An 11,515-nucleotide genomic window follows, 5' to 3' on the forward strand; every position below is an offset into this window, starting at 1 on the left:
CTCCCTGCTCAGCAGTGAGTCTGCTTCTCCCTCTCCCTCTTCCATTTGGTCTGCTTGTGCTCTCTCTCTCTCTCAAATAAATAAATAAAACATTAAAAAAAAAAAACCCTAAAACTGAAGCTTAGAGAAATAGATGTTTCTTTTAGATCACAGAGGTAAGAAGTGATGGAACTGTGTCTGACTTCTGCCTTAGTCTGTCCCTCTGCAGTGGTTTTTTTTTGTGGTTTTTTGTTTGTTTGTTTTGTTTTTTTCCTCTGACTAAGGGCAGGGGCAGGGAGCCAGAGCCCAGAACTCGGTGCAGCTAGAGAAGGGGCTCTGGCTCTTCTGGGATTTAGTCTCACCCTCATTCCCAGTTAGAATCCCTTGGGAGGTTTTTAAAAATCCATTCATCCAGGCCACACACCCCAGACCAATTTAGTCCACCGTTCTGGGGGTGGAGCCCCAGCGTATTTTATTTTTCCATTTTTCTCGATGTGTAATGTATGTACAGTTAAGTGTACAACTCTTAAGCTTTCAACTCAATGTATTTTTTATGTGTGTGTGTATGTGAGCCCATGTTAATGACCATCTGGATCCAGAGGATCAAGAGATGGAGTATGACCAAACCCCAAAGTCTCCAGTCAACACCCCACGCCCACTCCCAGGTCTAGCTATCCTGACTGATGGCGTGGCTGATGTACCTGCGTGTGTCTGGTTCCGCCCACCCCCATCATTAATCTGGTCTGTAAGAATCCACGTTATTAGGATCAGCCGTTTGTTGCTTTTTGTTGCCAGGTGATGTGCATTGTATAGACATATCACAAGTTGTTTATCTGTTTGCCAGTTGGTGGACATCTAAGTTGTTTCCAGTGTTTGGCCACCATTAATAAAACTGCTGAGAATGTTCTACCCACGTCTTCCGGTGGACATGGGCGTCGGGCAGCAGCAATTTGTAAAGCTGCTGACCTTGAGAACCACCAACTTGGAAGAATCTGTAAACTCAAGAGTGCTCTTGCAGAGCATGGAAGTCAGGGTCTGGGTTCCTGGGGCGCCGGGGAGCTCCAGGTCTGAAAGGAGTAAAACCATGGCTTGTAAAGATTTCCTAGTTGCGGTTCCTTCCATATTGAGGTTCCGGAGCCTTTCGTAGGAATTCGTAGAAAAGCGCCAAGAATGGAGGAAGGCTTGGAGAGCAGTGCCCCCAATGGCCAGCAGAGTGGCCTGGCCTCTATTTGGGAGTCTCGGGGAACAGCGTGGACACGCCCTTTCTCGGCCCAGGTAAGGTGAGCCCCCCCCCCGCCCCCCGGGCTATAACAGCAGGGAATCACATGTCCCTGGCAGACACCTTGGGCCTCACCGGTTCCCCACATCTCCCTTCACCACATCCAGAATAGCTTTCTAATCCTGTAGCCTGGTACTTCCTCCCACTCCTGAAGAAACCTCCTCAAAAGAGCCATCTGTGCTGCGAATTTTCATTTATAGCTCGCGCAGCATATGTGAGTTTGTGGTATGTAGGTAGATGGCTGCTAATACATTCCTGGACACACACACACACGCGTACATGCATGTATGCGTGCGTCAACCCCTTTGGGTGCTGACGGTGGGATTTCTCCTAGCTCAGTAGCCTCTGAATGGAGCCTGACCATCCCCTCCACGTGGGCAAACTGTATTAGAGACAACCTCTCCTTCAGTGACTGTCACCGCTTTGCCTGTCATTGTTTGGGGCAGCTCTTCTGACCTGCTTGGAGCGGCCATGATTATTCTCCCGAGTTATTTGATAATGATCAGAGTTGAGGCAAAAACAGTAGGCAGAGGTCAAGGATTGCCCCATTTTTACAGTCTGCTGGATCTGTTGTCTTGCAATCCTGCTCTTGCTGTTGCTAGTCCAGAGATGAGCCACGTTGCTGTCAAGGTTGGGTTCATCTCTTGTCACCTGCAAACCTCTGAACGATTCTCATACTCTCTTGTCTTCTTTTTAACTGCCTAATTACATTTTTGAATACCTGTTTACAGCTGGGAAAACTGATGCTTGGGAAGTTTGGGAATGTCAGGTCCACGAGGGCAGGAATTTCTTGCCAGGAGAGTGCACAGTGGCTGAGCAGCCCGGGCCAGTGTCTGGCACACAGGAGGGGTTCAGTAAAGACTTCTTAATAAAGGAAGCTTGTGGGGCATTTTGGTTTTGAAACTCCTAGTTCGGGGCGCCTGGGTGGCTCAGATGGTTGAGCATCTGACTTGGGCTGGTCCCAGGGTCCTAGGATTGAGTCCCATATCAGGCTCTCTGCTCAGCAAGGAGTCCGCTTCTCCCTCTCCCACTACCCCTGCTTGTGCTCTCTCTGTGTCAAATAAATAACTAAAATCTGGAAAAAAACAAAAAACAACAACAACAGAAAAGGAACTCCTAGCTCAATATCCTCTCCCTCCTGAGCTTCCTTCCTTCCGAGCACAGTCCACCAGATCAAGCAAGGTAGCCACTCTTCTCTCTGGGATTTCCTCTCCGGGCGCCTGCTGGAACCTCTCTCTCCACCTTTGCAGTGGAGAGCACAGACTCCTACTCAGACTGCTGCAAATCTCAGCTCTGCCACTCTCCCTGTGGGGCTTTGGGCGAATCTCTTAGCCTCTCTGTGCCTCAGTTTCCTTGTCTCTTCTGGAAATAACAATAGTACCAACCTTGTGGAGTTGTGGGAAGGATTATAAGAGTTCACACAAGTGATGCATTTGGAACAGTGTCTTGCACATGGCGAGCACTCAAGCAATGTATCATCTTAAATTTTTAAAAATTTATCTTTTACTATTTCATTATAGAAAACCACAGAAAATAAAGGTATAGGGGCAACTGGGTGGCTCAGTAAGTTAAGTGTCTGCCTTTGACACAGGTCAGGATCCCAGGGTCCTGGATCAAACCCCATATGGGGCTCACTGCTCAGCAGGGAGCCTACTTCTCCCTCTTCCTCTGCCTCTTCACCCTGCTTGTGCTCTCTCGGTCTCTCAAATAAATAAATGAAATCTTTAAAAAAAATTTTTAAAAAGAAGAAAGAAAAGAAAGGTATAGGTTTGTGAATTTTTATAAGGCAATTGCCCTTGTAACTACCATCTGGGTCAAGAACTAGAACTTTGCGATGTCCCACCCCATCCAGAAGCCCCACCTTCCCCCATCCCAGGTACAACCCCTGGTTCCTTCCCACATTGCCCACCAGCACGACTCATAGTATTCACTGCCATGGAGGGTTATCCCCTATGTGTGCATCTCTAGACACTGGAATTCAGTCTCACCCAGTTTAAAAATTAACTTTATAGAGGTATAATTTATATCCAAGAATATTCACCAATTTTAAGTGTGCAGTTTGACGAGTTTTGACAAATATATGCAGTCATGTAACCACCAATCATGACAAGGACATTTGCATCACCCAAAACTTCCCTTGTGTCCCTCTAGGCCTCACAGGGCCCAGGCAAGTACTTCTCTGCTTTGTCACTACAGATTAAATTTCCCTTTTCTAAAATTTTGTATACTTGAAATCATATGGGATATTCTACACATGTCTATGTGGTTATGCATTCCACTTTTGACAGACATCTGGGTTTAACAGTGTCGCTATCGTGAATAAATCTGCTGTGAACATTAGTATACAGGTTTTCGTATGGACATATGCCTCCATTCTCTTGGGTAAATCCCCCAGGAGTGGGATTGCTAGATTGCATAATAGGTGTGTGTTAAAATTTACATGAGGGGCGCCTGGATGGCTCAGTCGGTTAACCATTTGCCTTCGGTCAGATCATGATCCCAGGGTCCTGGGATTGAGCTCTGCATTGGGCTCCCTGCTCAGTGGGGAGCCTGCTTCTCCCACTCCCTCTGCCAGTCCCCCTACTTGTGCTATCTCTTATCAAATAAATACATAAAATCTTAAAAAATATATATTTTGCCCCTGGGGCACCTGGGCAGCTCAGTTAGGTAAGTGTCCAACTCTTGGTGTCAGCTCAGGTCATAATCTCACGGTCATGGGATCAAGCCCCACATTGGACTCCCCACTCAGTGCAGAGTCTGCTTCAGATTCTTCCTCCCCCTCTACCCCTAACATCTCACATGCATGCCCTCTCTCCCTTTTAAATAAATAAAATCTTAAAATAAACAAACAAATAAATAAAATCTTTTGCCCAATACGATATTTTAAAATTGCGGTAAAATATGTATCCATAAAACTTACCATCATAACCATTTTAAGTATATGGTCAGTCTTTTGCCTGATCATATACTTTTGCCTGGATCATTTCCCCTCATTACTGAATTACAGGAGTTACTTATATAATCTGGTTGCCAGTCCTTTTTCAGATACAGGTGTTATGAATATTTTCTCCTGTTCTGTGGCTTTGTCTTTTCATTTTTTTAACAGGGTCTTTTGAAGACCAGAAGTTTTAAAGTAGTGAATTAATCATTCATAGTCTAATTTATTAATGTTTTAACAACCATGCTTTTGTGTTCTAAGAAATCTTTGCCTACCTGAAGGGCACAAGGATATGTTTTCCTTTAGAAGTTTCTTCATTTTAACTTTTACACTTACATCTATGATCCATTTCAAATTAAATTTTGTGTGTGGTATAAGGATTGAGATTCTTTTTGTTTCCAGTGGACATCTAGTTCTTCCAATATATTTGTTGAAAAGACAATTCTTTCCACATTGAACATCTTTGGCACCTTTGCTGAAACTCAATAGACCATAATTTGTGGATCTGCTTCCGGACTCTCCTCTCTTTCTATAGGTCTGTCCTGACACCAGCACCACACTTCCTCGAGGCTGTTGCTTCACAGAAAGTCTTGAAATCAGGTCATTTTTTAACTTTGTTCCTTTTTTTTTTTTTTAAGATTTTATGTATTTATTTGACAGAGAGAGTCAGTGAGAGAGGGAACACAAGCAGTGGGAGTGAGAGAGGGAGAAACAGGCTTCCCTTGGAGCAGTGAACCCGACTGAGGGGTTGATTCCAGGACTCTGGGATCAGGACCCGAGCTGAAGGCAGACGCTTAAAGACTGAGCCATCCAGGCACCCCTTAACTTTGTTCTTTAAAAAAAAAATTGTTTTGGTTTGCTCATTTGAAAAAAAATTTTGAGGGATGCCTGAGTGGCTTATCCTGGAATGGAGTCCTGTATCAGTCTACTTTCTCAGCAGGGTGTCTGCTTCTCCCTCTGCCTGCTGCCCCCACTGCTTGTGCGCGAGCTCTCTCTCTCTGACAAATAAATAAATAAAATCTTAAAAAGATAAAAAAATTTTTTGATAAGCATCATTAAAGACAAGGAAAGACTTTTTTTTTTAAGATTTTATTTATTTGTCAGAGACTGCCTGTGCACAAGCAAGGTGAGCAGATGGGGGGCAGGCAGGGGGACTCTAGGAACCTGGAATCATGACCTGAGCTGAAGGCAGATGTTTAATGACTGAGCCACCCAGGCACCCCCCCCATCGGTTTGTTTTCTACAGTTCAAAGTCTCTTCCTTCCTTCCTTCCTTCCTTCCAGGATTTTATTTATTTATTTGAGAGATAGTACAAGCAGGGGGAGTGACAGGCAGAGGGAGAAGCAGGCTCCCCACTGAGCAGGGAGCCTGATGTGGGGCTCCATCCCAGGACCCTGGGATCATGACCTGAGCCGAAGGCAGATGCTTAACTGACTGAGCCACCTGGGCATCCCAAGAGTCTGTTTCTTGGTTTGTCTCTTTTTTTCCTTCCTTTGCTCATGTGTTTTGTTTCTTAAATTCCACATGTAAGTCAAACCGTATGGTATTTGTCCTTGATGGACTTATTTCACTTAATGTTATACCTTTGGGTCCATCCATGTTGTCGCCAATGACAGGATTTCACTGTGTTGTTTTTTTTTTATGGCTGAGTAATATTCCATTGCATATAGATACTGCATCTTCTTTATCCATTCGTCTGTAGATGGGTACTTGGGTTGCCATCACGTCTTGCCTGTTGTAAACAATGCTGCACTAAACATAGCGGTGCGTGTATCTTTTCAAATTAGTGTTTTTTTTTTTTTTTAAAGATTTTATTTATTTATTTGACAGAGAGAGATCACAAATTAGTGTTTTCATTCTTTGGGTGAATACCCAGTAGTGTGATTCCTGGATCACATATTTCTATTTCTCATTTTTTGAGGAACCTCTGTACTGTCTTCCACAGAGGCTGCACCAATTTGCATTCCCACCAACAGTACAAGAGTGTTCCTTTTTCTCCACATCCTTGCCAGCACGTGTTATTTCTCACGTTTTTTATTTGATTTGATTTTTTAAAAATTTCTTAAAGATTTTATTTATTTGACAGAGAGAGGGAGACAGTGAGAGAGGGAACATAAGCAAGGGGAGCGGGAGAGGGAGAAGCAGGTTCCACGCAGAGCAGGGAGCCCGATGCCGGGCTCGATCCCAGGACCCCAGGGTCATGACATGAGCCAAAGGCAGACGCTTAACGACTGGGCCATCCAGGTGCCCCTGTGTTTTTTTATTTTAGCCATCCTGACACATGTGAGGTGATATCTCATTGTGATTTTAATTTGAACACACATTTATTATCTCACACCTTCTGCAGGTCAAGAGGCTGGGCATAATTGCATCGGGTCCTCTATTTGGGGTCTCGTAGGCTGGAATTAGTGTGTTGGCCAGGCTGCATTCTTGTCTGGTTGTCCGACTGGGGAAGAATCCATGTTTAAGTTCATTTAGGTTGTTGGCAGAACTCATTGCCTACCAGTTGCATAACTGAGAACCCCAGCTGTTTGCTGGCTGTCCAATGAGGCTGCCTTGAGGTTCTAGGAAGTGCACAAAATTTCTTGCCATGTGACCCTCTCCATAGGCTGTTTGTGGCATGGCTGTTTTCTTATTTAAAACAAATAAGAGATCCTCTCCCTCCCATTAATATGCAGTCTTCTATAATAAAGCACAGTTGTGCTAATGACACCCTACCTTTGCCACACTCTCTTGGCTAGGAGCAAGTCACGGGTCATACTCACATTCAAGAGGAAGGGATCATACAAGGACATGACTCATTGGGGGTCATTTGGGTATGTTGGCCACACATCCCACCCACTTCTCTTCTTAACAGTTAATTTGTGGAAGTATTGGGCTGTTACTGTAGAGTTTCCCAGTCTATCCTTCTTTTTTTTTTAAGATTTTATTTATTTGTTTATTTGAGAGGGAACATGCGTGATTGAGGGGAGGGGCAGAGAGAGAAGGAGAGGGAGAGAGTCTCAAACAGACTGTGCTGAGCGTGGAGTCCGACATGGGGCTTGATCTCAAGACTCTGAGATCATGACTTGAGCCGAAATCAAGAGTCAGATGCTCAACCAGCTGAGCCACCCAGGGGCCCCTCCGGTCTAGATTTTCTAATTGCATGCACAGTTCAACACGTTCCTCTGTCTCCTGTGTTTCTGGCAAACCAGTAGCTGGGCTCAGAGGATGGATCAGACTCAGGTCGGATCCCTTTGGCAGAATTTCGGTGGCAGTGTGATATTCCCCCAGGAGGTGTTCAACATGTGGCTGTCTCTCATTGTGATGGTTGCAGCCGTCAACGCTCAGTGCCTCCATCGGTTAATTCACAGGGTGTAGTGACACGAAGATGTTCTATTTCTACTAGTTAATGTATTGGTTGCAATGCTTTTATAAAGAGAGGCTTCTCCTCATCTATTAACTGTTTACCCGGTGGCATAGCTCGTAGAGGGAAGGCAGGATAAATGCTTGAGTCATTTCTTTTGTTTACTGATTTCCAAGACAATAAATTGGTTCCCTATCGAGGTGGCTGATTATTCGAGGGGTGGGGGGGAATCACTCCATTTTTTTTTCCTAGAGCCATGGCCACTCAGGGTTGCATCCCAAGCCTGTAAAGGGCAAAACCCCAACTCATCCTTGGTGTAAACTTTCAGGAGAAGTGGGTCAGCACATTTTGGAGTTTCCCAAACTGGCTGGTGACGTGCAAGGTCAGGTTATCCTGAGAACTGGGGCATGGCCGATTATTATTATTTTTTAAAGATTTTATTTATTCATTAGAGAGATAGAGAGGACACAAGTAGGCAGAGCAGCAGGCAGAGGTAGAGGGAGAAGCAGAATCTCCGCTGAGCAGGGAGCGGATGTGGGGCTCCATCCCAGGACCTTGGAATCATGACCTGAACCGAAGGCAGACGCTTAACCAACTGAGCCACCTAGGCATCCCCATTGTGAACCCATGGATTTAAGCCTATGTGATTGATTTGAATCCACTGCATTTCTTCTCCTTACTGAAGCTCACAGGGTCCAGTGCGAGTCTCTCCAAACCAGCTCCTGAGTCTTTTTGACATGATCCTCTTAGTCTTCAAGATCTTCCTGCTAGCTGGTCCATCGAGGCTCACTGAGTACAGTGCACCTAGGACCCTCCTGCTCCAGACTTGAAACCAGGCATTTCTCCAGGAAGCCTGATTTCTATTCTCAGGAAATGATATTTCAAGACCACGATCTGAGCTCATCGCTGTTGGGTTGATCACTGTGTCTAGCTTTTTTGGTGGGCAGACTAGGAAATCTATATAATTCCTCGCGAGCTCGTCTGATAGGAAGAAGAAACAAGGTGTTGTTGCTGAGAGGCAAATGAATTCATAACTGGCACGTGCTTTTTTTCCCCTGGCCCTTCTCTTTCCTTCATTTCTGTTGTCCCTGCCCCATGGCTCAATTTTATTCTATGACCAGCAGCTTCTCCCCAGTGTGAGGTCCCATCCTGTGAGGCAGGGAGGCTTGGATGGTCTCTCCAGAAGTTTATTTATTTATTTTTAAAAATATTGTATTTATTTATTTGACGGAGAGAGATACAGTGAGAGAGGGAACACAAGCAAGGGAAGTGGGAGAGGGAGAAGCAGGCTTCCTGCCGAGCAGGGAACCTGATATGGGGCTTGATTCCAGGATCCTGGGATCATGACCTGAGCCCAAGGCAGATGTTTAACGACCGGGCCCCCCGGGGGGTCCCCTCCAGGAGTTCATATGAGTTACACCCTTCCAGCCCCTTAAGCGCCTTGCATATGGCCACACTCTAGCGTCAGCTGCTCTTGTCAAATTGGATGCCGTACTTTCCACGAATATCTGTTGCTTATTTTGGGGTTCTCCTGTTTTCAGGTCACCAGATGCTGCCCCCATTGCTTCATGCTACTTCTTCCCCCACAGACGCAAGTCTCATAGCGTCTGAGATTTGTCCTCATCCCCTTGCATTTGAGGCTGCCTGGAGACAGCTTGTCACCAGTTGTGTTGTGAACCTTGTCTGTGGCTTTCGGTGACAGCTAGGGTCACTCACTCAGCTGGTCGCCGGGCTAGACTGGAAGATCCAAAACAGAGCACTAAGCGTTGCCCCATATGGCCTTTCTCCCCACATGGTGACTCTGCCTTCCGTCATCAAACCTTTGTTAAAACATGGTGGCTGCTTCCCAGAGAGCAGAAGGCAGAAGCTGCTAGGTCTCCTGAAGGTCACCCCCACTGCGTTCTGTGGGTTGAGCCACAAGTCCTGCCCAGATTCAAGGAGAGGGAAACAGACTCCACCCCATCAAGGGAGGAGCCTCAGATGCAAGCAGAGGGAGATGGAGGGGGCCCTCTTTGGATATCCCATGCCAGCTTGTCTGACCCAGAGCCCAAGCAAGTATCATCCGCGGCCCTTGGGATATTCACTTGGAGCCATCAGAAGCCTATGCCAGTCACTGTCACTAAGGGGTAAAGAGAGGAGGGAGGGATGGGGGGCTCCTGGCCTCCAGTTCCAGAAGGGAATCCTGGTGTTCCAACTCCACCGTTCTCCACCCAGGTTGGAGTTTCCACCAGGGGCTCTGGGGAGCACCAGGATCGGTGGGCCCTCCACTTGGGGGTCAGCACTGTGAAAAGGGAAGGAATTAGCTCTCATCTTTCCTCCCCGCCCCTGGCACTCATTGGCCCTCTGAGGGCTGGCAGGACATATGGCCCTGCCGGTGGTAAGTCAAGCCGGGAGCCCTGCCAGGGAGGGCCAGATGGAGCTGGAGGAAGGCACAAATCAGCCGGCAGGGCCGGCACCATAAATAACACTCCTGGGCGTAGTGGCGGCTCTTCGGGCCCATCTCACTGGTCTGGGAGTATCCTGGAGGTACCCCCTCCCTTGCCTCTGGCCTGAAACGGCAGGAGCGGCCGCAGTAGTTCCTTGGAGCCTGCAGAGTGAGGACAGCTGAAGGGGAAGGCAGATAATGTGACATGTCAGGGCCACTCCAGAAGTCATCATTTGATTCCTGCCTTGCCGCTTCCCTGTGCGTGGGAGTGAGCCTCCTGGCCGAATGTGGAGACAAGTCATTGCCCAGAGCCCCGGCACAGCAATGGAGGAAAGGGCAGGGCATTTTCCTCTCTGATGCCTTAGCTTTTGTTCCGGGGCTGGCTGGGAGTGCCAGCAAGGCTGATGCCATATGGCAGTTCTACTTCCTCAGCAATAGAAGTGGGTTTTTTGCAAATTGGAGAGCAGGTCCTGAGCCATGTTCCAGCCGCCTTCTGTGCCGGGCTTTTCCCTTCAAGGTGAAGATTTGACTTTCTGCCTCCAGTCAAATTCCACAGACTGAGCCTTTCCTCCTGAAGAATCAGAAACAGGGAGTTCTACCTATCAGGACTCCCAAAATATCTTCGCTGTTGGGCTCATGGTGAGCTACGGTGTCAGGAGGACCACTGGAGGCAAAGACGAGCCAGGCTGAGTGTGGAGCCTACATTAGCTGTGGAGGGTCTGAGCCACGCCTGCTGCTGTCCAGTCTGGTGCTTTTGCCCCACCCTAGATCTGGTGTCATTGGGGTTTTGGTTTTTTTTTTGAAGTGGGAAACATCTTTGCGCTCTGATTCTCAGTGTGAAATGTGAAGCCCTGGTCTCCTATGGGAGTCACCCGGGAGCTTTAGAAAATGTCAGGTTCCAAATCAAAACACAATGAAATAGCTCTTCACAGACATTAATGTGGCTACTCTCAAAAAAACCAGAAAAGGGGCACCTGGGTGGCTCAGTCGTTAAGCGTCTGCCTTAAGGTCAGGTCATGATCCCAGGGTCCTGGGATTGAGCCCCGCATTGGGCTCCCTGCTCAGCAGGAAGCCTGCTTCTCCCTCTCCTGCTCCCCCTGCCTGTGTTCCGGCTCTTGCTGTGTCTCTCTCTGTCAAATAAATAAATAAAATCTTAAAAAACAAAACAAAACAGAAAACAACAAGCGTTGGCGTGGACTTGGAGAAATTGGAACCCTGTGCTCTGTTGGCAGGAATGGAAAATGGAGTACAGAGGTTCCTCAGAAAATGAAAATTAGCATTACTGTATGGTTCAGCAATCCTGCTTCTGGGTATGTAACAAAAAGAACTGAAAGCAGAGTCTCCAAGAGACGTTTGCATACGCTGTGTTCTGGGCAGCCATCGTTCACAGTAGCCAAGAGGCAGAAGGAACCCAAATGTCCAAGGCTCAGTGAAGAGGGGGAGAAAATGTGGCATATACACACACAAGGGAATATTATGTGGCCTGAAAAAAGATGGAAATCCTGGCCCGTGCTACAGTATGGATGAAACTCAAGGACATTATGCCAA

Source organism: Lutra lutra, chromosome 6, assembly GCF_902655055.1.
Source record: "Lutra lutra chromosome 6, mLutLut1.2, whole genome shotgun sequence".
NCBI classification, from domain to species: domain Eukaryota; kingdom Metazoa; phylum Chordata; class Mammalia; order Carnivora; family Mustelidae; genus Lutra; species Lutra lutra.